The following is a 27,154-nucleotide window of genomic DNA, read 5'->3' as shown; positions in this document are numbered from 1 at the left end:
GGACCATGGTGAAGAAAGGCCCAGGACACCAGAGTCGAAGGAAAGCCTCTTTGCACTCCCGCATGCGGTCAAAGCTGCCTTGGAGTCTCTCGAACTGTCCTCTGAGAGTACGGATCAGCTCTAGCCAAAGATCCCGAACAGTCTCTGTTGGTGGTACAAGGCGAGCCTCGAAGATGCGGAAGCAACGGGCCCGCCAGATGAACTAGAGTGTCGGGCCGCTGATGAGCTCCCAACACTCCTCTCTCTCACTGCACCACTCCTGTGGAGTAAGCTTTGTAGCAGGCTGGAGTGTAGGTCGACCCCCCTGTATCACTATCATCCTCCTGGTGGAGGATAGCTCAAACAGTAGTGCCGGGCCCGTGAGAGTAGACCAAGCAGCTGCTCCCCATGTGTACTACCAAGCTGTGGAAAGAGCTGGCATCAATCGAAGAACACGAAGCCACACCTGTTGTGCCAAAGGACAGTCCCAAAGACAGTGATGCTGACTCTCCACAAGATGGTCACAAGCTACGCATGCGGTCGAGAGACCACTATGTACAAGCAAGCTCCCAACTGCTGTAGCTCGGTGTGCAACAAGCCACTGGAACAAAGTGACTCGCCTCGGCTGTCTAGAGTCCCAGAACCTCTCCCAAAAAGCTACCAAGAACTCAGTTGTGAGACCCACCTCCTGCCAATAACGTGCTGCAGCAGGACGAGCCTCTCTCTGCGCTGCCAATATGTGGCGTCCCAGTCGAACAGTGTATTGAAAGAAAGGGACACCTAGATGGTCTGCTGAGGAGAAAGGATCCCTGCAAAGCCACTCTCCAGGATCCCATTGTACTCGTGCTAGTGGACAGCTCTCCAAGCCCACAGTATCCAACGGCCAGTCTCAAGAGCTACTGGGTTGGGGTCTATGACACAAGTCCTCCAACAGATGCCCACCACTCGGATCCTCTAAAAACAGCACTCTGCCACTTGTGGAGCTTCTACTGCAACTCTGTGTAAACGTCCCTCATCCTGTAGCTCGAAAAACAGGGAGGGTATAGTCTCTCAGCAAGCCCGAACTGAGATGAGAACCTCCAGTCGCGTGAAGGCTCCCATCCATCTGGGCGCTGCTGACTTAAGCCACTCAGCTGGTACTGCCTCTAAGATGTCCTAACACATGCTTTGCACCCCTCTCATGCCCTGTATAGCTGAATGCCCTTAAGCTCCTCTAACAAGCCTGAAAACTGTAACTAGTCACCTAAAGAGCGTGTTGGACAGTCTGTCATGGGACCTTAGGAAACATGAGACCGACTACGAACCAAGTGGCGTCTCTGAGTGCTAACCATGGGGTTCCAAACAATGGGCAGTCTCAAGCGCTCCTCCGTGCAAGTAGGTCGACGCTGCTCCAGGCCTCTCCCCAGTTGCTCCCAAGATCGGAGTAGACTCGCAACGAAGCGGTCCTCCAGTCTCCTGCTCAAGCCAACTCTGCGCATCTCTGTGAAAATCCATCTAGTCGAGGGTCGCCAGGGGCCTCAAGCCTGAGGCACCCTAGCACTAAGCCGTTGAAGCAAGAACTCCTTCCAAGGCTCCTCACCTGGAAGAAGTCCTCTGAAGATAAACTTCCCAAGAAGGGCTCTGCTCTGCTGCGATAGGTCTATGATCCCCAACCCTCCCTAAGAACAAGGAAGAGTGATGACCTGCCATGCCACTTTGGCCCAGGCCATCTAAGTGTCATGCCCTGACCGAAGGAAGTTCCTGATCAGCCTCTCTACCTGGCTGATACAAGAAGTCGAGAAGATCCAACAAGAAGTGATGTACCACATAGTGGCCACTACAACTTTGCCTGCCAAAGAAAGTCGTGCGGAGCTCCAATGTAACAACTTCCTCCTGATAAACAAGAGGAGGGGAGCAATCTGCTGCTCGGGAGACAAGTCCAAACCAACCTGACAGCTCAAGTACCGAACTGCAGTCCCTGGGGGAATCCACCTGAAACCCTCACCCGGCATCCAATCGGACGTAGGAGCTCTACCAACCGAGAAAGCCACTGTCTTTCTCTAGTTGATCAGTGCGCCAGATGCACAACAGAAAGTCTCAGGAGCCTGCTCACACCTGTGAAGGTTGGCCTTCTGGCCATCCAAGTACAAGACTGAGTCGTCTGCAAACTCAACGTCCAATAGCTCATCTCCCCGAATAGGGAGCGCTAAGCCACGTAAACCAACGTGTTGTGAAACCAAAAACATGCTCATCGCCTCAGCATTGAAGAGAAAGAGGAACGGGGCAAGAGGGCAGCCCTGTCTGACCGAACGTGTGAGCATGAATCGATCACATCTACCTCCTGACAAAAGTACGTGACTGTGTGCCTGTCTGTACAAAGCTGACATCCCTCTGATCCAAGCATCTGAGAAGCCCATCCTACGTAGAGTGCCCTCCAAAAAGTCCCAATCAACTCTGTCGTAGGCCTTCTCAAAATCGAAAAGAAGAATCACCAGATCCTCACCACGGAGCTGCGCTGAGGGCAGAAGCATCCCAAAAAGTAAAGATGTTGTCAATGATACTACGCTCCTTCACAAAACTTGTCTGAGTCCCATGTATAATGCTCTCTAGAAGTGGCTGGATCCTTAAACTCAGAGCCTTGGCAAGAATTTTGTAGGCTGAGTTGAGGATCGTGATGGGGCGCCACTATCGAATCTCATCCAAGGAGCCACCCTCCTTGGGAATGAGGTAAATCAAGCCCTCACTCATGCTGTCAGGCATCTCTCGTGTGTGCAAGATGCGGTGAAAAGCACTGCAGAGATCTGAGCCAAGCAAGTCCAAGTACTCCAAGAAAAAGCTAGGAGTCAAGCCATCCTCACCTGGACAGCTACCACAAGGGAGTGCTCTAAGAGCCGTGTGTAGCTCCTCTAGCTGAAGAGACAGCTCAAGCCTCTTGCGCATCTCCTCACTCGCAAGACAAGGCATCGATGGCCAAACCTGCTCTTTGCATGCATCCTGACGCTCTGCTTGAGGCTCTGCAAACAATAAATCACGGTAGAAGTCAGTGGCAATTGCACCCATGTCCTTTGGATCTAAAGCAATTGACCCGTCGGGCCTCCTCAACTCAATGACCTTGACATGCGTATGGCGAGGTCCCACTGCCTCAAAGAAAGCGCATGTCACTCTGTCACCCAACAAGGTCCACTGAGATACCTATCGATGGAAAGCAAACTTATGGCACCTCTCCTCTATGTTGACGAACTCCTGGCGAGCCTGCTATAACTGCTCCTCCAATCAAGGACTGTGTGGATGTTGCTCCTGCATCCTCTGCAAGGAAGGAACGCCCCGTCGGAGACGCTGCTCCTCCTCTCTCGTTGCAGCCATGCGAGCCGAAGACTCCTGGAGAAAGAGTCGACTAAGTTGAACAAGTCCTGAGGCCACTCTGTCAGCAGGAGAACCCTACATGTCTAAGCTCTCTATTCAAAGAGCCTTCACTCGCTCTCTAAGCACCGCGTCTAGCAAGACCCTCTTTGGGAAGCAAAGCATCGTGCTCCCCCTCCTCTGTCTATCAGTCACTATAAGGATCACTGGAGCATGGTCCGAAAAGGAAGTCCCTGCCAAAATGCCAACTGTCCCACCCAAGTCACAGAAGTGGTTGCAGCATATCCGAGATAGATTCACGCCTCCCATTCTACGGTCCGAACCAGAGAAGGCCAGGCTATCTAGGGGCCTGCCACACATCTGAAACCCGCAGAGTCATATAAAACTTCTCCCAAGCTGCCAGCTCAACTCCATGCACAGTAGTATGACAACCACCAATCATGTCAGAGGGTTCCTCCAACATGTTGAAGTCACCCCCTATGCACAATTGCTTTGTCTCCGGCAGAGACTCAACAATCTGAGACCAAAACTCTGTACGTGCACTCGCCTTGGATGCCTCCAGGTTCAAATGAAGCTGACCAAAAAGTCTCATATCGTCCATGCAAAAGCTGACCACAACATCTAATGCGGCTCTCACACAGATGATGCTCCTGTAGCATAAGAAGGTCAATCTCTCCTCCCAAAAGGCATCGCTAAAGCTCCTGACGCATTGGGCCCCTCTGATGCTGAAACTGGAGTCCACCTAGTCCCTGTACGTTCCATGAGACGATCCTCAAGGGAAGCGAGAGAGAACTGATGCTGCCGCAGCAGCTAACCGTGTTATCTTCGAAGCTGGCTTGGATGGAGACCAATCCGCATCCGAGCGTCCTCGAGATAGGCGTGACTACAAAGAGTGCCTAGCCCAGGCCCAAGTAGACCGATCCGTACGTAAAGCAACCTCCTTTGTCCAGGAGTCCTCATATATGTGTACGTAGCATGGCACGCTCTGCGTGTCAGCGAAAAAGTAAACCACAATGTGTCTACATCCTGCTGCGTATGGAGGTGTCACAACAAATTTGGCCGATGGCCAAAGAGTCTGAAGCAAGTTTGCAACCCCTAGGTCTCCCATGTGGTGAGAGAACTCTAGGGCCTGTGTCTGCAGCCACTCCAACACTGAGTCTATAGTCCAGTCAACCTGGTCCCTGCCGCATAGGGGAAAAGTGAAGCCAACCGCTGAGTCCAAGGCCTCTATCCCCCTAGCTGCAAGGAACAATACATAAACTCTGAAGCAAGCTGTCTCAAGGTCTGGTGAGGGGAAAAGTGAAGCCAACCACTGAGTCCAAGGCCTCTATCCCCCTAGATGCAAGGAACAGTACATAAACTCTGGAGCAGGCTATCTCAAGGTCTGGTGAGGGATCGCCAAGAAACCGTGTAAAGTCGTAGACAAAGAAATCCCAACGACGGCGAATGTCGAAGCTCGTCAAACCCCAAGGAACTGCTGCAAATGGAGATGTTTGCACCATAAGAGGGGGTCGCAAGAAAGGTTGTCCCTCTCTCGCTAAGCGACTCGTGGCAAAGGCGTTGCCAAGAGATCTCCTAGCAATCGAGGAAGGCCCTGCCAGGGACTGGAGGGGGAGAGAGGACGAGGGGGATCGACAAAGGTAGGAGGGCAAGATGGAGAGGCAAAGGGAGAAGGAGGAGGAGGTGGGGGGGGGGGGGGGGGGGGGGGGGGGGGGGGGGGGAAAGACGGAAGAGGGGTGAAAATCGGGGGGAGAAGGGGCTGTTGAGGGTGAGACTGAGGTGGGGACTGGAGCAAGGATCTCATCCTGCTGAAGAGGGTCGAATTGGTTCCCCGTGGGAACCCACTGCTACTGGGCAAGAGCCTGAAGACCACTCTAAGTGCCATGCTGGCGCCGAGGCCCCTGCCGACTTCGACCACGAACCTGCTGCCAGCCCTCCTCTGCTTGAGCAAGGTGGCTCTGCCTGCATACTCTGTGACTCTGCCTGCTGCTGCTAGCCAGTCCTTAAGGGCTGGGGCTGGGGCTGGGCCTGTAGTGTAGATCGGGGTCTCCTCCGTGGACAGGCCTTCGCAAGATGGCCTATCTGTCGACAAATGAAACACTGATTCCGAAGGCCCAAATACTCCACGCTTTGTCTGAACAAACCTCCACTCACCCGAGGAACAGACACAGGTATAAATTGTCTTAGTAGACACTGACTGTTAGTACCGACGCACTAGACACGACACATCTAGCACTTGTACAAAACGAGACGGTCACATAACCGGACATCACTTGACATCACATGACAAATCACATACAAATTCATTCTAAATCTCAGACCATGACCAATCAACAATGTAGTTAGTAATCGCATCTAGATCCATTTGGGACCTCACGGATGCCTGATTAACTAATCCTTATTGCAATCATGTCTATAGAGATTTATGAGACCGAAATACTGCAATCATTTCATCTTTCAGTTCTTACACTCAAACAAGTCAAGTACAAATCAATCATATTCATTGTCGGGAATTCCAATTATAAAGTTATACCGCAGAATACTAATCAACCCTTTAGTATCTATGAAACCCAACAGGATCATCAGTGACTATTGAAAATCGGGGTAATCTGTTGACAAAGGAGCAGAGTGACTCTCCTCTTGTGCAAACCTGCTGCACTAGATTCACCCTCGTTTAGGTCAGAGTTCTATCGGAGTAGACTCTGCTAAACCGAATGCTTCAAGGTAAAGTTCCAAAATCTGAGGAGCATCTGCTAGGTCCTCCTCCTCCATCCACTTCGCATCCAATGCACGATAGTTGTTGAACTTAACCAAGAACCGCCTAATCACTTTACCTTTTATCTTTCTGTCCTTGTGTGCCAGAAACTGTTCTAGAACGAGTATCTCCTCGCTTTCCTCCACTTCGGGTTGCTCATCAAGCTCCCCATCATCGGGTACATCGCCTTTAAAAGGCTTCAATACACTCACATAAAAAGCATTGTGAATCTTTTAAGTATCGGGCAGCTTCAGTCTAAAGGAGACATCAATTATCTTGTCTTTTATCTAGAAAGGGCCGTAATATCTCATGCTAAGCTTTGGAAAAATCCGCTCCTTTCCCTTTTTCTTGGTGCCTTCTCAAAAGGTAAGAGAACCAATCGTCTTCCTTTAATTTCAAATCGCGACGGCGTCGATCTGTTGCCTTCTTGTGTCATTCCTGAGATTTCGTTAAAGCCTCCCTTGTGTATTGGTCAGCTTCAAAAAATTTATCTTTCGTGCTAAGGAAGGGTGGAACCTTCGGAGCACCTTCAATGATCTCAAAAGACGCCTTCCCTGTCAAAGAGTGGATTGTGTTATTGTAGGCAATTTCACCAAGGGCAAAAAAAAATTCCATTGAGTCTTCTGATCAGAAATGTAAGACTTCAATAAATCCAGAACAACTTAATTTGCAATCTCAAATTGCCCATCTGTCTGCAGGTGGAAAGATGACGAGAACTACAACCGTGCACCTATGCTCCCCAAATAGCCCTCCAAAACAAACTCGTGAATTGGGGATCTCTATCAAAGACTATTGTCTTAGGCATGCCATATAGTCTGAAAATCTGTGCAATGAACAATCTCGCTAACTGATCCGGCTTGATTGTTTTCTTCACTAGAATGAAGTGAAGCTTGCTTGCTAAATCTGTCGATGACAATCCAAATGCAATCATACCCACTCTGTCTTCGAGAGATCAAAAATGAAATCCATAGCAATACTTTTCGAGGGGCGGATGGGAATTGGAAAAGGCTGTAACAATCATTGTGCCTTATGCCTGTCAAACTTGACCTTCTGGCATACTAAACAATTGGAAAAGGCTGTAACAATCCTTGTGCCTTATGCCTGTCAAACTTGACCTTCTGGCATACTAAACTACGTACAAAGTCGTCCACATCTTTCTTGAGTCTTGGCCAAAATAAGTAACGCTCCACACCTTTCTAGGTAGTGTCGATGTGCGGTGACCCGTAAAAGGTGGACAATAGCACTCAGTCAGAACCTTTTCCCTCAATGGCTGTGTAACGCACATGTAAGGTGCAGCGGAATGTGAATGTTGAACTTTGCTCAAGATGAGTGCTCAGAACTGTGCTCAAGGATTCCTTTTACTTACGGAAGGGAGAGCCTTCCATTCCTTTAGTGAGAGAGTGCAATGGACACAGAGTGAATGGACACTGTGAATGGAAGTGCATGAGACTGAGAGATAGAGAGAGAAGAGAATACGACACCAGAGATGTTTTCAAACCCTCCTCCGAAGGCCCCACTCTCTATGGCGAGAGCGGTCTACTATTGATTGCACAAATCTCTACAATGCTTGGACTTGACGACGATGAGGACAACGACGAGACGGATTGAAATCTGAAAACGCTAAGGGTTGAAATCTGCAAATCTTTATCCGCTGAATTCTGACTCTATGTCAATGACGACGATGCAAGACGACACGCTGAAAACGTAGATGCTGAAATATGCGTTTTCCGGGCTGAAACTATAAACCTTGCGGAATTTGACCGTGCGGCGAGGATTTGCTGCAGAAAGGTGAGATCTGCGAGGTTTGAGACTTCTTCTGCGAGTGCTAAAGGCTGAAAACTGAAAACGCTGGTGTTCCTTGATAATCCGTCGCGGTGAAACTGCAAAACACTATACAGATGCAAAAACTCTAGGGCTGAAAACTGTCTTTTGCTGCTGCCGGTGGCTTTGCAATGCAAAACGCTAGGCTGATCTGTTGTGGTCTTGTCGCCAAGCTGATGCAGAAGCAAAACGCTGGCTGATCTGAGTCCTTGTCCAAAAGCGCTAGCCAAGCTGCTGTGGAGCAATGCTGAAAACTGAAAACGTTGGTCCCAGGGCTGATTCTGTCGCGATGATCTGCAAAAACGCTGAGGTTGATCTGCAAACCAAAAACGCTAGGGCTGAAAACTGACCTTGCGGGGAAATCTGCTAACGCTAGGAAATCTGTTGTGTTGCTGTGGGAATCTACTAACACTAGGGCTGATCTGCTGTCTATTGTCGTCGAGAACCTGCAAGTGCAAAAACGCTGGCTGATCTAGTGCAAAAACGCTAGGCCTTCTGTTGAGAGAAAACGCCAAAGTTGTCGCGGGGGTTGGTCTTGCTGAGAAGTTGCCTGTTGAGCAAGGTGCTCTTGCTGCCTCTTCTGCCAGAAAGTGCTAGCGCTAGATTTTTATTTATACAAACTTAGCAAAATTGCCCCACCTACTTTCCAACAAAAGTCATTTAGGAATAATAAGTGAAAAATGTCAAAAATAGGCCTACGCACTGTAAAAATGCTACTGATAAGATCTGACTTGAATCTGATGGTCATGCTGTGTGCAACCAGAGGATAAGCATCTAATCTAAGTGTCTAGACATGCACAGTCTACGAACACACTCACAAAAGTGTCAGATCACTTCCTATCCTAGACTGACTTGACTGAACTGAACCCTGGTCATGTTGTAGCTTGTCCACGGACACATAGGGTTGGATGTGTCACATGACACGACAACATCATTTTCTTCATCAAGTAGCCATCCCATATGGAATATCCCGCTACTATCTCCCCATTTTGTATTCTAGTGAATACATCCGAAAAATCCGAACTTGTGGCGTACTGATCAACCATGTCCTCGAAGCTTCTATCATGAATCGCGGAAATAGCCAAGACTAGCGGCTTCCGAGACAAAGCATCTACCACTAAGTTCTTTTGTCCCTAAACATGGACCATCTGGAAGTGAAAATGTGACAAGATGTTAGCCCACTGCATCTGCTTTTCCGAAAGTTGCTTCTATGACAAGAAGTAGCGTAAACTCTAATGATCAATGAAGACTGTGAAGTCGGCTCCAAGTAGGTAATGTCGCCACTGAGTAAGAGCATGGATCACTGCCAAAAGCTCTTTCTCATAAATCTGTGCTGTCAATTCTGGCCTTGAAAACAATCGGCTTTCATAGGCAATCACATGGCCTTCTTGCAATAAGATCGCTCCCAGACTACAACCACAAGCATCACAATATACTTCAAATAACTTTTGCAAATCCGGCAAAGTCAGTACTGGTCTAGTAGTCATTTTCTCTTTCAGTGTATCAAATCCGACAACGTTAGTACTGGTCTAGTAGTCATTTTCTCTTTCAGTGTATGAAAGGCAGTCACCTTTGTGGGTCCCCACGAGAAACAAACTTCCTGTGTAAAAATGTGCAAAGGGGAAGCTACCTCTGCAAAGTTTCGAATGAACCGCCGGTAGTAAGGACACAAGCCCAAGAATCTTCTAACTTCATGAACATTCTTCAAATCTGGCCAATCACATATAGTATGAATCTTGGCCTGGTCCATATGTACTCCTGCTGTTGAGACCATGTGTCCCAAAAGTGCATCTCCGGCAAGAAAATTTCACTCTTTTTGGCATTGATAACTAACTTGTGATCTCGCAATGCCTAAATGACCTGTAGCAATGGTGTCTATGTTCTGCTTCATCCTTGGAAAAGACTATAATATCATCAAAGAAAGTGCCGACAAATGATCTATACTCTCTGAAAATCCTATCCATCATTCGGTTGAAAGTCGTTGGAGCTTTGGTAAGGCCAAAAGGCATCACCAAAAATTCATACAAACCGAAGCTCGTCCGAAAGGCTTTCTTGTAGACATCTCCCAACGCGATTTGGATCTGATGATATCCACTTTTCAAATCAATCGTCCTAAAACAAGAGGATCCTTGAAGTCTATCAAGAATATCATCGATCCTTGGAATCGGAATCCTGTTCTTGATGGTGATTTTATTGAGAGCTCTATAATCAATGCACATTCTCCAAGATCCGTCTTTCTTTAAAACCAACAACGCCGAAGAGCAGTAGGGTGAAGTACTCGGCTTCACCCTACTCGGCTGGATAAGACCTTTTTCCAAAAGGTCTTTCACTTGGTTTATGATCTCTTCATTCTGGGCTCGGCTAACACAGTAAGGTGGCTGGTTCGGTAGTGTGCTTCCAAGAATCAGATCAATAGTGTGATGCTCAGGACGAGATAGGGACAACTAGCCAAGCAAGCCCTCAGACAAGCAGTCGGCATGAGTGTGGAGAAAACCTTGGCGTTCTCTATCAAGTTCAAACATGATCGTTCTGTGTTCATCATTTAACTCTTTCAAGTAGATCGAGTAAACAAAGAGACTGGATTTGATTCATTTGGAAATGGCCGAAGTCGATACAATAGGGAGGGACTGGCCCTTCAACTTTACATCAAGTACAACTTTTCGGCCCTTTTCATTCGTCAAAGTTGCTTTCTTTGCCCGATAATCGACCACGACGTTATTCTTATGGTACCAAGGGACTCCTAGGAGGACGTCACAACCTTGCAAGGACATTATGTAGAAGTCCTCGTACCCTAAATACCCCTGACAATGCAATCGAAGTTTGTCAATGACAGGTGCACTAGAACTGCCTCTCCTAGTGGTCCCATCCTATCGAGTGTAATCTCAAGTTGTGCCGCCAATTCATGTGAAATGAAGTTTGCCTTGACACCTCCATCGAAGAAAATCAAGCTTCTTGATCTTTCACTGTGCCCCAAGCCCGGCAAAGTTCTGTACTTTCATCAATCATGCTTGGGTCAATACCCATGCAATCTAGTAACATTCCTGCTTTCATCTTGCCTTTTTTGCCACGTTCCTCTGCTGCTCTCGAACTCTTTGGCATATCTTCAATATGTTCTTGTTGTGCCTTTTTGGGACACTTTGCGGAGATGTGCCCATGTTTCTCGCAACCAAAACACTTCCCCTCTCTGATATAATTGGCCCTCTCTCGGAGAGTAAGCCGGAGTCGTGTATCCTTATCCTTCTTTTCTTGAGAACTCTTTTTCTTTCTACTTTCATTGTTGGAGGTTTGTCGGGTTCTCTGAGTCAGTATCTCATCAGTGGAGTAAGTCAAATTTCTTAAATGTATCGAGAAACCCTGTTTCGCATGACCCATTAATTCTTGAATAGAATTTGACTTTTGTTCAAGGCATTAGTCTCGGGTTTCTGTAGGGAGTCTGCAATAAAACCGCTCAATCTGTTCCTTGAAAGAGACCTTAAATGAAGAGGTTGGTAGAAAAGAGTCCCAAAATCTCTTGCAATAAGAATCCAAAGAATCTCCCTTGGTCATCCAAAGATGGTTCCAAGCGGTTCGTATATCTCTTTCGTACTCCCGAGTCAGCCAAGAAGAAATTAAGAGCCTTTTGAATTTCAACCACTTGACTGGAGCTTCCTTCCTCGGAAGAAGAGTGGACCACCATGTTCGATCATTGCCCTTGAGAAAAAATGCAGCCCTCCTAATCTTGGAGTGCTCGGAGTGATGCCCTCCACACAAGGCTATGTCAAACTGTTGGATGAAGGCCAAAGCCCTCGGAGCATCTCGGAACCCAAAAAAGGATTCAAATTTAATCGACTGTCCACCTTCTTTGAATTCTTTTGCTTTCTTGCTTGTCTTGGAGGAAAGCATATTGGTTGGCTCTGTAGAAATGCTTCTTCTTTGCATAAAACATATGGTCATCGCAGTCCAAACTATCAAAGGATAACTCCTCTATAGAGCTATCTGAAACCGGGCGAAATCTTGGTTTCTTTGCCTTTTTCTTATCCTTTTCGAAGCTTTGCTTTTTGCTTCGCTTTTTGCCTTTTCTGTCCTCCTCGCTCGAGTCAGAAGAGCTAGAAGAACTATCAGAAGAAGAAGAATTGAATAGTCCTTCAAATCGTACACTTCTTTTGCTTTCTTGCAGATGCAAAAGAAGATTGACGGCACAAATAACGAGGGTAGCCAGTCCCCTTCTTGCGCTTTTTTACTTGCTTTTTGGATTGATTGTTCACGTCCAAAAGCTAATTGATCTGAGTCTGAACCACCTCCTGCAGTTCTTGTTCTGTAAACATCCTCGGAGATGGAGGTTTCTTGATTCCAGGTTTGATGGGTGGTTCATTGGCTTTCTGCCACTGAGTGTGCACTTCTGCGATGGATCGCTGAGACAAAAAATTTGCAAACTGAGAATCCTTTGCAAATTTAATCATCTGTTTCGTCCACTCGTCAACCTGCTATCGACGTTCTATCTCTTGAAGTTTGTACTGAGTAGGCCGAGGTGGCCCGTACTCTTCCTCTGTTAATTCGATTGAATCTTCTTTGTAATCTCCTCCCGCATCAACAGATGCGGAAGAAGTCGACTGATTCTTGTTGGAATCAGTAAGTGTCATGAGAAAAGGATCAGAATAGAAGAGAAATCGGCCGCGTTCTGATACCACTATAACAAACTTGGACACCCCAAGTCAAGATTCTACCGCGACACGGCAGAGATTCACTTCAAAACAGTCCACAAAAGATGACACGGCCCGGCGTAGTTCCGTGCCAAGAGATATTGGCCCCAAAGACTGGCATCCCTTTCGGTATTTCTTTTTATATTAATCTGTGTGCAAAGTATAAGAGAGTCAGTGGGTACTCAAACTTTGCATTCGGATGCTCTGAGAAGTGAGTCCCAAAGGACCTATTTATTCTTACAAGGGATGCCCAAAAGCAAAGCCCCAAAAGATAAACTCAAAAGCAACTATAACTAAAAGCTGTCAAATTCAACCAACGTAATTTTTGAAAATCCGTATGTACTGCCACGTCAACAAGTCACCGGAATTTGTGAAAATTTGTACGCTCGGCCACGTCAACCTGTCGGCGCGTTTTGCAGGTCTGTACACTGCTGCCACGTGGCATTTCTGCCGCCAAGGTGTGTCTGGAGGCCTGCCACATCACCAATTTGTGACAGGTGATATGCACCTGAAACAGTTCAAGATAATGTGGCTAAGGATCAAACTTGACAACAATGGCCCACTTCTAGAGATACCTCGAGTCAAGCTCAACGATTGTGACTCGCTCTAAGGCAACACAAGACTCTTTGGCAAGAAGGCAAATTTTTCAAAAAGAATATACTCCTTATACTTTTTCTCGTAAAGCAAATGAGCAAGCCCCACAACCTCTCTCCAAGGAGACAAACACAAACGAGGGGATTGGTGGGATTTGTTCTAGGCATTTGTACAGTTATCATGAAAGATGCATCCAAAGAATCATTCCGAGCTTATGGAAATATTCAAAACAACAAAGTACTTAATAGTTTTATTTCACTTGCTTTTGTTAAAATCTCAGACATTGATTATGATCCAATTGTTTCATAGAATCAAGCACAGTTGGCTATTGGCGACGCAAGCAATGTTACATCACTTATTGGCTCCCTCTAATCACCAATCCAAGGTTATCACGGCGAAGTAACCCTTCACAGTATGAAATTGGGGCATTGTGATGCATTGTTGAGAATGCCTTGGCATCGTTATATTGATGCTAACATTGCTATTCAATAGCGATTCATTACCCTACAACAAAATGAAAAGCCGATTACTGTCTAAGTTAAGACTCACGAGGGCAATCCTGAATGAATTTCTCTCAAAGTTTTGTTTGTACTTAAAGATATATTGTTTGGGTGCAATGTTTAAGAAACTTGTGTCTCAACGTAGTCTTGAGCTAGTTAGAAATGCAAGACAACCAAATGACTGGAGAGTGAAAGGAAAAATTTTGCTTGGATCTTACCCCAAAAAAAATGTGTAAATATAGCTAAAAATATGGTTTCGTTAGCAAATCTTGGCTTCAAGAAACTTGTTTATGTTTTGGATAAAGGTTTCTTCCCATGGGTATGGTTTGAACTTGTCTAATCTTGTTTGGACCTATTTGAACGTTGTTTGTGTGTTGTCTAGACATGTTTGATACTTTTTTAGATTTGATTTCTATGTTGTTTGGAGATCTTCTATACAGATAGACCTCTCTGATGTGACTTGGAAAATCTTCTATGCAAATAGCTGAGACCCAAATAGATGTAAATGCAAAATCTTCTATCCAGAACGACCCGAGTTTGAGTACAAATATGAAAGAGCTTTGTGTTTTTATGCTATGTGAATGCATCTGAGTTCTACATCTATTGCATATGCATTAGCATTGGCATGGCATTCTATAGTATTTGTGAAGCATATGACTCTAGTTCACAAAAAGTTTCGGCTTAAATGAGATAGACTAGATATATGGTCTTAGAGCATCAAGAGATCTGGGACAGATCGATGAGATCTAAATGTCATAACTAAGAAGATTACTATGCTTGGATATCGACATTTCTGACAAAGATGAGATGGCTAGATAGAACATGATTGTGGAGTTGGATTTTGTGTTGATGCATGCTAGAGAATGTATTGCCTAGTGGTGATGGGCATTGTCATGTATGCTCCATGTCTGCTCAAGAATCAAATTGAATTTTGCATGTGCAATCGCGACCCATTACCTTTCATAAGGAGTGGGAGATATATGTGTCAATCTAATGACGTGGCATGGCGCTGGCCAGAGAGAGAGAGAGAGAGAGAGAGAGAGAGATTTCATTAACGTCTTCAAAAGGCCGAACTAGGCTTATGAGTTAAATCAATGTACATATATGATACGTTCTCCATCATCACAAAATCGGGAAAAGCTTATTTGATTCAAAGTAAAGATCATAGCTAAAGCTAATTGATAAACTGATGATCGGGGGTGTACAACGAGTGATGACCATGATGGTGGATGGAGGGAGGATGGAGGATGGAGCTCAATTGCTAGGGACTCAAAATGTTGTAATATATACAAATGGAATACAAGTATGATATATATGCACTCTACCTAGCTCCATCATGTACTACACGACGGGTTGACCAATCAGAGCACCAATGAGCAAGATCAAAATTCGACCACAGGCACTCGAATTTTCTGCCACAATGTGTGTTGTTGTTTGTAAGCTGCCAATGTTGCATTTGTACGAAGTTTTTGGCGTGAGTTTGGAAAGGAGTAGCCTTATGTTATCTTTTGAGAAACATTAGGAGTAATAAGCTTTAAAAACTTGTAAAATCAAGGCCAAGGCCTAGGGGGAGTCTTTTTAGACACTCTGATTACAAGGAGTGGCTCTCCTCAGCAGTTGTATCTGAGGAGATCGATTAATGAACAAATGTTGTATGGGGTGCCTAGTTAATGGCCAATCAAGAAAAGGACTTTTGCCACTCCGTGTCTCTTCTCAAGTGTGGAGTCTCTTTCACTTCAAATGAGTTACAAGGTGAAGTTATTTCTAGCAGTCTTTTGAATCAGCACGTGGTGCCCTTCTGCTTTCGAGAGACAACACTCCGGACCGGAAGTTCGCCAAGCACTTTATGTGCTTATGAAGTACACCACATTTGGCATACATGTTGACGAAGATAGCGCCAAGTATGAGAGCCCTAACTAACCATATCATCATGAATGCATTTGCCCATATCACCGTTCTCCATAGTGCCACATGCCTTCAAGATGCAAGTGTAGGTGATTGCATTTACAGAGATGCCCTCACTATGCATCCGCTTAAAACAACCTAGAGTTTCCTATCCCTATTGGGCATATCTCGCAACCAATGCACTCCAAAGACCACCACTACAAGAGGCTATTCATTTTAGCGAGGCTCACACAACGACGCTCAAAAAAAAAATTCCCGACATCGCTATGAGCGTCACTATAGGCGTCGCAAATTTAAATTTGCGACGCTCATAGCGACGCCGGCTGGGCTAAAAAAAATAACAGAGAGCGCCCAAAAACTCAGATCTCAGATCTGAGTTTTTCGGCGCCCTCAAGCAAGGAGCAGGTAACGCTCTCCCTCTCTCTCTCTCTCTCTCTCTCTCTCTCTCTCTCTCTCTCTCTTCTCCACACACACACACACACACACACACACGAGGAGAGGAAGGAGAGCCAGGTATGCTCCTTCCCTCTCCTCACTCTCATGTTCCTTTCCCCTCTTTCTCTCTCCCTCTCTCTCTCTCTCTCACACACACACACACACAGTGTTTTTGAGAGAGAGAGAGAGAAAAAGTACAAACATAAACAAAAACGCACACACACATACATAAACAAAGAATGCACACACACATTGAGAGAGGAAAAGAGAGAGAGCATGCATAAACAAAAAACGCACACATTGAGAGAGGAAAAGAGAGAGAACATGCATAAACAAAAAACGCACACATTGAGAGAGGAAAAGAGAGAGAAAACATGCATAAACAAAAAAACGCACACACAGTGAGAGAGAAAGAGAGAGAAACTAATTTAACGTCGTAGGAAACTAATTAAAATTAAAAGACCTAAAGATCTAGCCGACGAGGAGTTGAACTCAAGACCTATTATTCAAGAGGGAAATGGCATAACCAATCTATCATACTTGGCATGGGTGATAGAAAGGTTATACCATTTATCTCTTTTTATTAGCACACACATCCATACACGCGCACACACACAAGAAGAAGAGAGTCATAACGTCGTAGGAAACTATCATAAAAGACATTAAAGATTAGGTTAGATGTAGATTTACGTTAAATTAGATTTAGGTTTATTTAAGTTAAATTAGATTAGATTTACGTTTATTTACGCTAGATTTAGATTTACGTTATATTAGATTAGATTTAAGTCTCCATAGACTGCGATGCCTGCATGAAGCGGGTGAAGAAAGCCCTCAATGGAATATAGGGTATTGCTGCCTTCACTCATGGTGGGCTCCGTCGATCCAAAAGTACTGGTGAAATGTCTTCAGAAGATAGGGAAGAAGGTGGATCTTCAGGGCGGCAAGAGTCACTACATCCCCGACAATGACCATCTAGACAACCTCTAGTCATTCAACAGCAACTTCAAAGTTAGTAACAAGAGCAAGAACGGTCAAAAGGGCCAATTGCTGTCGTCAGATGTGGATGGAGATGAGGCAGCGTCACCACCGGAAGTTAACTCTCACATCTTTAGTGATGAGAATGCCAACTCTTGCCGAGTTATGTGAAAAATTATGTGTTAAATCAGTTTTAAGGTTCTTATAATCCCTGCTAGTTTAGTTCTTTGTTTTTAATATAACATAATTTACGTTAGATTTAGATTTATGTTATATTAGATTAAACTTAGGTTTATTTAGGTTTACCCACACACACACACAAGAAGAAGAGAGTTTTAACGTCGTAGGAAACTATCCCAAAACACGTTAAAGATTAGGTTAGATGTAGACTTACGTTAAATTAGATTTAGGTTTATTTTTAGTTAGATTTACGTTTATTTAGATTTACGCTTATTTATGTTAGATCGAGTCCACGCAAGAATTACTTACGGTTTAGGGTTTAGAGTTAGACGAACAGTTAAAATATCTACCGTGAAAAGATGTTAAGATGCTGTGAAGTGCTACAGCTAGAGAAGAGGCAAAGGGGTTTTGTCCACTACATGCAGTATCATGTAGACGTGGGTCTGTAGATTTCTTGTACCCACAAATATAGGTATTGACCAATAAAGACGAGATTATAACCCGGTGGTTCTGATCTCCGTGCACCTCTAGACCGAGGTGTGCGGGGATTGGACATGACTAGAGAATGTGAGGTAGAGAGAGAGAGAGAGAGAGAGATAAGACGAAGAATGCCAATAGAATATTAAATTTGTTGTCCAGGTTATAAGATTTTTATCCTCATTATGAGTAGTGACGAGGATGTGGGACCGTCCAACCGAAACACCTATCTCTCAACGAGGGTCTTATGTCCTTGTAATCAATGCAAGCATGCTGTGCGACGGACAAGACGTGTTTCTTTGCAGCACGTTCGCGAATTTGGCGAGTTCGATCCATCTATTATAGATCGAGTTGTTGCCAATTATAACTCGTCGGACTCTGACGCTGGCCAACAAGCAGCAATCTTGCAACCCAATAGACGTGTTCGCAGGCGCTTTGGTCAAGCAGCATATGTGAGGCCACAAGATGTAGCCTCTGACAGCTCGGGGGATGATCATGCAGAGCACATTCCCAACGAGGCAATGTTTGAGCCCGAGATTGATGAAATGATCGAGACGATCATGGATTCAGAAAGGCTTATCTATGATGATATGAAAAGTGAAGCCGATACGCCATTGTATAATGGAGCACGTATGTCTAGATTGAAAGCACTCCTGGTTCTTCTCAACATGCAGGCAAAGTTTGGATGGAGTGACACTAGCGTCAGCGCTTTTCAGGTGATCTATTACAATTAGTTTACTTTAATAAAACTCTAAATGTATAATGATCTGATAGATTTTTACACGACTGTATCGTATTTTTATGTTGTGTAGATTGCTTAAAGAGCACATACTACCAGCTGACAATGTGATGCCAGATTCCCGAGATGAAGCAAGAAAGATTTTGCGAAACTTGGGGATGGATTACAATTCTATCCACGCTTGTCCTAATGACTGCATTCTTTTCAGAGGGGAATACATAGACATGGAGAAGTGTCCGAAATGTGATTCCGAAAGATATCGAGTAGATCTCCACGGGACAAAAATTCCACAAAAGGTTTTGCGACATTTTCCTCTGCTTCCTCGCATCAAGCATTTCTTCGAATGTAAGTCCATGGCCGCCCTAGCATCATGGCATGAGGAGAATAAATCTTCGGATGGTGTGCTACGAATTCCTGCAGATTGCGCAGCCTGGAAACATATAGATGGAACATGGTCGGATTTTGCCAGGGAAGCTCGAAATTTGCGCTTAGGCCTGGCTATGGATGGCGTAAATCCATTTGGTCAAAGATCAACATCTTACAGTGTATGGCCCGTTGTCATCGTCAACTACAACATTCCCCCGTGGTTGACTACGAAGAAGGGCACCTATGGCTAAGCTTGATTGTGCCAGGGCGATATAAAGTGAAGAATATGGATGTGTATCTTCGTCCACTATTGGAAGAGCTACAACAATTGTGGATTGGCATAGAGGTGGTGGATATGAGCCGACACACAGGACGACGGAATGCTTTGATCAGAGGCATTCTAATGTGGACCATGCATGACTATCCCGGGCTAACAGAATGCTCAGGTGATCTATTGACACTCCTCACTCAGACACTGTAAATCTTGTTTTTTCCCATAGTTGATCTATTATCATGTGTATACATGCAGGGCTTCAAACAAGCGGATACAGAGCATGTGTCACATGTGGACCTAGACTGAATGCACGTAGGGCGCCCTCACTGAAGAAGCAAATCTACGAAGGTCATCAAGCGTATCTTCCAGAGAATCATGTGTTACGCGACGGCTTTTTGGGAAGAGAGCCACCAAGGATGTCTGCACAAGCATGGTTAGAGCAGAAGGAGATGTGCGATGACGGATTGCCTCCAGGGATGAAGAGACTATCTCTATGGTACGAGTTACCATACTGGCCCCGACTCATGATCAATCACTTGCTCGATCCAATGCACATATTCAAGAATGTGGGTAATCTACTATGGGACCATTTGACCGGCAAGAAAGATACTTTGGGAGCCAGAGTTGACCTTAGAAATGTGGATCGTATGGAGCAATATTGGCCGCAAACAGCGTCTGATGGATCGATAAAACTCCCTAAAGCACCATGGATTTTCACAGGAGCCCAAGAACGCAAAGTAAAAGAGACCATTCGATCTTTGCGGACCCCCACTGGCGTAATGCACTCGCTCCGAACGTGTTTTACTAAAGAAGGAAAGCTTACCGGTTTGAAGTCACACGATTGGCATAAAATGTGTCAGGTACGTTCATAGTGGACTTTAATATCATTGCATAAAATGTGGACTTTAATATCATTGCTGCACATACTTTACAGTTATTTTACCGGTTGCCATTGAGGGATGTTTGTCTCTCGACATCCGTAACACAATCTACAAACTTGCAAAGCTGGTGCAATGGATCTCACAAAAGGAGATCAACGTAGACTCCATACCATTCGCCAAACTAAATGCTGCGGAGCTTGTGTGCATGTTTGAGAAACATTTTTCTACTACCATGCTAACCATTCAGGTGCATCTTCTTGTTCACATAGTTGATGAGGTGGAAATAGCTGGCACAGTTCATTCCAGATGAATGTTCTTCTTAGAACGTTTCATGAAAACGCTTAAGGGATATGTGCGTCAAAAGGCACGTCCGGAGGGTAGCATGGCAGAAGGTTGGTTGGTATCAGAGTCCCTAGTGTACATTGGAGAGTGGCTAGACGGATTTGATAAAGCCCGGGACACGCTATGGCGAACCATAGATGATGAGCGCATATCTGGGATTGTCATGTGCAATCTCGGTGTTGAGAAGAAGATGACGGAAGATCTAGAGGCTAAAATCAACCGATTTTGCATGCTTCACAATCCAGTGATGCAAAAGTGGATTTCACAATATGAGGATGCAAAGCAAGAGCGACAAAGGGCACGAATCGAGTGGAGACGGGGAAGACGACCACCGATGCACTATCCGACGGGTCTGGAGAGCCTACCAACATTCATGAGCTTAAGATGGTTGCACAACCAATTGAAAAGCGCACAACAATGCGGTGACGAAGTGACTGAGGAAGAGTGGGAGTACTCTCGGGGTTGCGCGACCAAGGTAAATTTGCAATGTACGACTAGCTAGTGACTTTATTTCTAAACGTTTGAACGGCCACTCATAATCTTTGTTCGTTGTAGTATAAGTCATACACAACAGCATGATGTAAAGGTCGACATTTTAGGGTGGAACGGATCGACAAAAAGCGTTTTACTCAAGATTGTGGAATCATGGCAAAATTTGAACAGTTTAGTCGACGACGTTCCTCTGATGCAGATCCTGTGGTGGCGGAACTCACTTACTTCAGCACGCTACAAGAGATTTTGAGGATCGATTACAGAGGATTTTTTGTCGACTTGTTCGACGTGCAATGGTTCAAGATAATCATGGAGGGCCGCAACGCTACTGTGCGTAGAGGAGAGTCTGGTTTTCTTGAGGTGGATTCTACTAAGAAATGGACTGACCTAAGAGACACTTTCGTACTACCCGAGCATTGTGAACAAGTAAGTATGTAAATAGTTAACATCCCCCTTTTACAAGTTATGTGCTTGAAAGCTCTCATGTAAGTTATATGGCTCTGGCATGTAATATTTCATCCTACAAAGTCTACATCAAACTGGTGGTACGTCATAGAGGTAGCCCCTCGTAGTGCAAGGACGTATGAAGGCTACCATGTGCCAATCACAACGGCATCAATGGAGGAGATCAAAGAAGATGCTCAATCAGAAGCCGCTGCGGTGGTGCCAGACGAGCATCAAGATGCTACTACTCTATATGGGGTGCATGCAGAGGATCTACAAAATGAAACAGAGGATATGTGTTTAAACGGAGAGCTCTATATAGATATAGGAAGTTATGCTGAGTTATGCGAGGATGAGAGAGAGATCTTTTAAAGCCACGAATATTGTATTTGAACAATTTTGCTCCGTGTTGTAAAAGCTCTGGCTCTCTAAGTACCTTCCATGGTGTATAACGCTCTTTTCTACTCGCGCTCACATCTTTTGATTGAAAATTCTGAGTTTTCGACTTGCCTCTTCTATCACTCAATTCATTGCGTCATTGTATTTATATGCGTCATTACGTCATTGTATTTAATGGTCTTTGCGTCATTGTCTACTCTATTCATTCAATATTAAGTTTAAATATTCGTGTTTTTAATGCAGGTATGGATGATGAGGAGTTTATTTCTTCTTTGTCACTGCAGCAGAGACAGTGGTACGTGGAGCGTTATCGCCCTGGCACATCATCGCGCGTTCCTACTCCATCCGCATCTCCCTCTCTTTCGGAGCATTCGGCGCGCTCCGAAGCTTCGATGTCGACGAGACGATCTTCACACTCGTCTAGACACCGGCGCTCTAGTGGTGACGGTGGCGGTTGTTGTGGGGATTCCGCCGCCGATGCCTCCACACCGCCTCGTGTTCGAAAAGGCTCTTTACCCTCCCCTTCTTTGCCCGCCCCCACACCAGCCACAACATCGCCATCTACGCCAGGTTTTGCGCGGCTGACTGTTCCTAGCAGCTACACACCTCTACCTACTCCGCCAGGAGCCACCCCACTCGACACTCCTCGCTTCGGGGCCCAGACGCCGGTGGAGACACCTGACGTCCGTACCCCCATCGACACGCCGCTAGAGACCCCTGTCGGGACACCCAGGTTCACGCGTCACCGGCCAGAGGGCTTGCCTTACTCCATCAACTTCAGCGACGGCATCATCATGGATGATGACGACAAGAAGGTGATCTCGCGCATGCGTGGTCTTTGCTCTCAGCTATTTAGACACTACATACTAAACAAATGGAGTGAAGTATCAAGTGATTTAAAAGACAGAGTCATCAGCATACTTCATGATGAGTTTCCCGTTCCAACACGGGATCAACGCTTCAATGAAGACCTGATGAAGATTCGAATGCGCGAATACTGCAAACACAAGCGTTCCGAAGTGCAAAAAGCAATCAAGCATGGGTGGAACAGGCCAGATTGGCTGGCCAAAGAAGATTGGAAGAATGCGAAGAAAGCAGCGCGCGAAAATCCCGACAAGTGGAAGCAACAAAAGGATGCAGCCAGAGCGCGAGTAGAGGCAGGGAGCTCGCACCACTTGGGGAGCGGTGGATGGACATCATTTGAGGCCGATTTTGTAAGTGTTTTCGCATTGCTCTTTATGTTCGATAGTTCGATAGTTTAGGGTTTATGAGTTTTTTAATTCTAACATAATGAAATCTTTGTATGTTTTGACAGTGGTCGATGACAGGACGTGATCCCACACCGTACGAGCGCGAGTACGCAAGCAGGAAGGACTTAAACGCCCTGATGGACATTCTCAGTTCTTGCGGCGGCATGGTTAGTATTAAGGTTTACTCTTTTCTATTTTTTGTATTGTTTTATAAATGTCGTTATATGTTTATACTTACTGAAAGCTGTCTTATTGTCTTTTTTTGCAGAATCCGACAGATACGCCGCTTGGACGCGATGAGACGTCTGACTAGACGACGTCAGTTTAGCCGTAGCTAGATAGCATTTGTTTAAGGTTTCTCATAGCTTATGTATCATGAGACGGATTTTATACGTCTTTTGAACCATGTATATTATTACATCTGTCACCGCAGTTCATTTTGTCAATCAATTCTTTATGCCTATGATGTTGTACAATTGTCATTATTACATTTGCCAATCAATTCATTTTGCCTATGATGTGTACAATTGTCAATTTTACGCTTGTCAATTTTGCAAACAATGCGTCTTGTGGTAACTATTTTGGGTCTATTATCTACCCTTGCACTTTTTTTAAAAAGTGAATCAAGTACAATATGGTTGATAGGTGGCAGGGCATTCAATGCCCTGTCACCAAAAAAAATTTCTCACGGACGTCGCTATAACCGTCGCTATTTATGGCTCTGGAGCGTCGCTATAGACTTCTGTGTAAACGTCGCTATAACCGTCGCTATGACCGTCGCTATGACCGTCGCTATGAGTGTCTCTATATAGAGACGCTATATATAGCGACGCCTATAGCGTCGCATATAGCGACGCTCTCCTAGCGACGCTATTAACGACGGTGTTAGCGACGCCGGGGGTTATAAAAACCCAGTGTATTTCCGTCGCTAACAGCGTCACAAGAGCACACAACCTCTTGTAGTGCACCTGGTACGAGAAGCTCATGTCAACTAAGGTTGGCCAAGCACAACATTTTTTCAACCACCCTTAACTAATACTATGACCATGAATTTGTTTGCCCACATCAGCATTTCACGTAGTGCCACATGCCTTTGAGGTGCAAGCATAGGTGATTGCATTTGGAGAGATGCCCTCGCTTTATATCCGCTGAAAACAACCCAGAGCTTCCTCGCTCAAAACCTCGTGGTCATATTCGGCAATCAATTCACTCCAAGAGACGATATCCTGGACAGGAAGCTTGTGAAGCACTTTTTATGCTTTATGAGGACTCCCCCTCCCCCCTCGCTCTCCCACCCCCCTCCCTGCAAGTTGCAAATCTCTCAAGTGTTCTTAAGCAACACCATGCACCAAGTTTAGTGGAGATCAACTCCTCTCTCTCTTCTCACTTCCTGCCTTACCTAATGATATTCCATAATAGGTGTGCTTTGCAAGTCCTTAGAAATAAAACTCCTTAGCTAAACATCGATTCTTTTAAGAAGTAGAGGTATCTTTAGCTTGAGCTGAGCATGGCCATTGTTGTAGATATTGTCACAAGTGTGATGACGTGGGGACTATGGGTCCTAATGGCCTCTCCTAGGGCTATTAAAAAGACCGGACAAAAACCCAAACAAGCCATCAAATAAAGAGCTGGCTTGGCAACCCTCTGGATATTACGCAGCATTTTACAGGATGCGACATGGAAATACTGTACAGAAGTTACGCAAGGCTCTAGCGCCAGCTTTTGGCGGCACCCGTGAAAAGCCTCACTCTTAAACTTGAGAGCTTTTGGGGGAGCCCTGTTTTTTCCAGACAGAAGAAAATACATATTTTTTAACCGAAGAAAATAAGGGCAAACTTGAAATTTTTTCAGTTTTTAGGTCAAAATTTGGAGCTTTTGCCAGTAATGACACTAAAACTTGTGAAAATTTCCCGGTTTTCATCAAGGCAAGCTCAAAATCCAACCGGGATTTTAGAATTTCAGCCGGTTAAAATACACTGGACCCCTGTTTTTTTCCAACACTGGCCGCCCCTCTTGTAAACCTTTATAAGAATTGCCCCGAACAGATGACCTTGGGAACAACAGCAGAGAATTGGGCATTGTACTTTTGTGATCAATAAAGAAAGAGAATTGTATGAAAGAAAGAGAAGCAAAGAGCAAGCAGGAACATCTGAGCCCCCCACCAAGAAGCAAAAACTCACTAAGGAGTTTTGGGATCAAATTAGTTGTTGAGAAAATTTTAGAGCCAGCAAGACCTTTTGACAAACCATACAATCCTTCATCTGTGGAAATAGGTTTATGAACAATGGCACCTTCACCTGTGCTGGAAGGGAAAATAAACACTAGAGATAACCAGTCCATTGAAGATTTCTGGGTTGCATGAGCTATTCATAACAAGTTTGAAGGTAAATTTCAATTATTGATTAAATATGCCGTGAAGGAAACCCTCATTTAGAAACAACATATATCAGAGATATCTAAATCATCTAATGACGCATGGCAGCCACTTCTGAGTGAGGAAGGAGATCCTCACCTTCATGCTTGTTGTATGAGCTGTTCAGCTGTTGATTGCTGCGCGTCAGCTTAAGTGGTCGGGTTTTTTACTGCGGCTGCCTGCATGGAGTACATTAACTAGGGTTTAGCATGACCTCTTGAGGGCGAGCTCAGAGAGAGAGAGAGAGAGAGAGAGAGAGAGAGAGAGAGAGAGACATATATGCATGTGTTGGTAAACTGACAAAGCAGCCTTGAAGAGCCATTCTCTGCAAGCAGAGGATGTGAGATGGTATGGCGTCCGCGAGCGACGTTCGTTATTCAGAACAGCGAACTGCAGGAGCTCAAGAGCTTTTGCCATGGTCGACTAAAGAAATGCCTGCATGCGAGGCTCACGTATCGAGTTATTTCACAGGTGCATTTACTTCGAATAATTTACCTGCATCGTTTTTATAAATATTATATCATCGTCTTTACGATCCCACCGCCTTGGCACTAACACCTATATTTAATGCAGAGGGAGAGTAATGGAATCGACGGTCGGAGTTGGGGGGCGGGATCTCGAGGCGCACTAAATCTGATCAGCGAAAAAATGAGGCACGTAGTCGAAAAAACGAGGGGGACAGAACTTGGTCAACGCGAAAAACAAGGCGTATCGTCGCGATTTGAACTCGTAACCTTGAGGTCCACGTTTAGGGTCACATGAGCTAACCACCTCACCCGTGCGTACATTGTGTATCCCAAACCGTTTTTACGATGTAATATTGTGAGTTGATATGCATTGCCCACGTTGTGCAGGTTTAGTGCGTGTCTAAGTTTAGTTTTTGAGCAATCCAGGTTTAGTGCGTGTCCAGATTTAGTTTTTGAACAGACATCTGTGGTTGCGATTTTTTTTTTACCTTCATGCGTGAACTTCCCCTCCCTTGATCCCTACCCCCCCCCCCCCCCCCCCCCCCCCTTTTAAAATATAGGTGTCACTTAGTGTTGAGGATCCCACAGGGACGGGCGACATGCTTTACAGCCTAGTTTGCATGTTGATATCAATGTTTTTCTTGCAAGAATTTAAGAGAGATGGCAAAGTTTGTATCCCATGTGATAACTCTCGCTGTCTTCACCTAGGGCCCAAAAGGATGGGCAAGGATGAGGGAATCGTATGCATACATAGAGAGGTTAGGAGATTCATACCCTTCTTTCTTGGGATTACCTATGGGTGATCTTGCAGAATGCGTTAAAGATACCGAGCATTGGGCCAGAAGGTTGAAATAGTGCATATTTAAAAAAAGTGACTTGGTATGTATTCTTTTGATAGGATGTGTGTCACCCATGTTGCCAACAATTTGTAGTAGAATTTAGCAAGAGAAATGAATCATTGGTACATCCATAAGAAAATTTAAAATTCTACCCAAGTTTGTGTGTGTGTGTGTGTGTGTGGAGGCCACTGAGTGAGAGAGAGAGAGAGAGAGAGAGAGAGAGAGAGAAAGGTAGTGTGGTGAGGGATGCCAACAAGGGGGAGAGAGAGAGAGAGAGAGAGAGAGAGAGAGAGAATGTGATGTGTGTCCTATGGAGATATATAAGAATAGACACACGCATATTTATGTACATACTTAGGTACGTACATGCGTACTCATATATTTGAGCTTGAAAAACTGTATAGGAATGACCCCTTGGTAAGAGCAAACGAGACCCGCCGAAGGCAAGTCATGTGAGCTCGTGCAAGGAAAGGCAGGGAGCCTATTGGTTCAACGCTTGTCTTCTTGCAAGGAGTCAGCCTTTAGCCTCCACCCACTCACAAGTAAGGGAGCTTCGTTGACCATCGAGTTGTCCATTGCATGTTACACGGAGTCTATGAGCTTTTTCCA

At 45.2% G+C, this 27,154-nt stretch overlaps 1 long non-coding RNA gene across 1 annotated transcript in view; it reads right to left on the bottom strand.

Moving 5' to 3' along the window:
* Positions 1 to 25,706, bottom strand: part of LOC147417788 (uncharacterized) — a 58,277-nt gene extending 32,571 nt beyond the window's left edge. Inside the window, exons 1-2 of the long non-coding RNA XR_015187348.1 lie at positions 25,515 to 25,706; positions 25,339 to 25,418 (exon numbers count right to left, since the gene is read on the bottom strand). This is a non-coding gene — a long non-coding RNA (uncharacterized LOC147417788). The remainder of the gene's footprint in view (positions 1 to 25,338; positions 25,419 to 25,514) is intronic.
* Between the last annotated feature and the right edge of the window lie 1,448 nt (positions 25,707 to 27,154).

The sequence above is a fragment of the Adiantum capillus-veneris genome, chromosome 30, assembly GCF_014529385.1.
Source record: "Adiantum capillus-veneris isolate H3 chromosome 30, ASM1452938v2, whole genome shotgun sequence".
NCBI classification, from domain to species: Eukaryota; Viridiplantae; Streptophyta; class Polypodiopsida; order Polypodiales; family Pteridaceae; genus Adiantum; species Adiantum capillus-veneris.
Note: the sequence above shows the minus strand (reverse complement) of the source record. Positions and strands in the feature narration are given on the sequence as shown.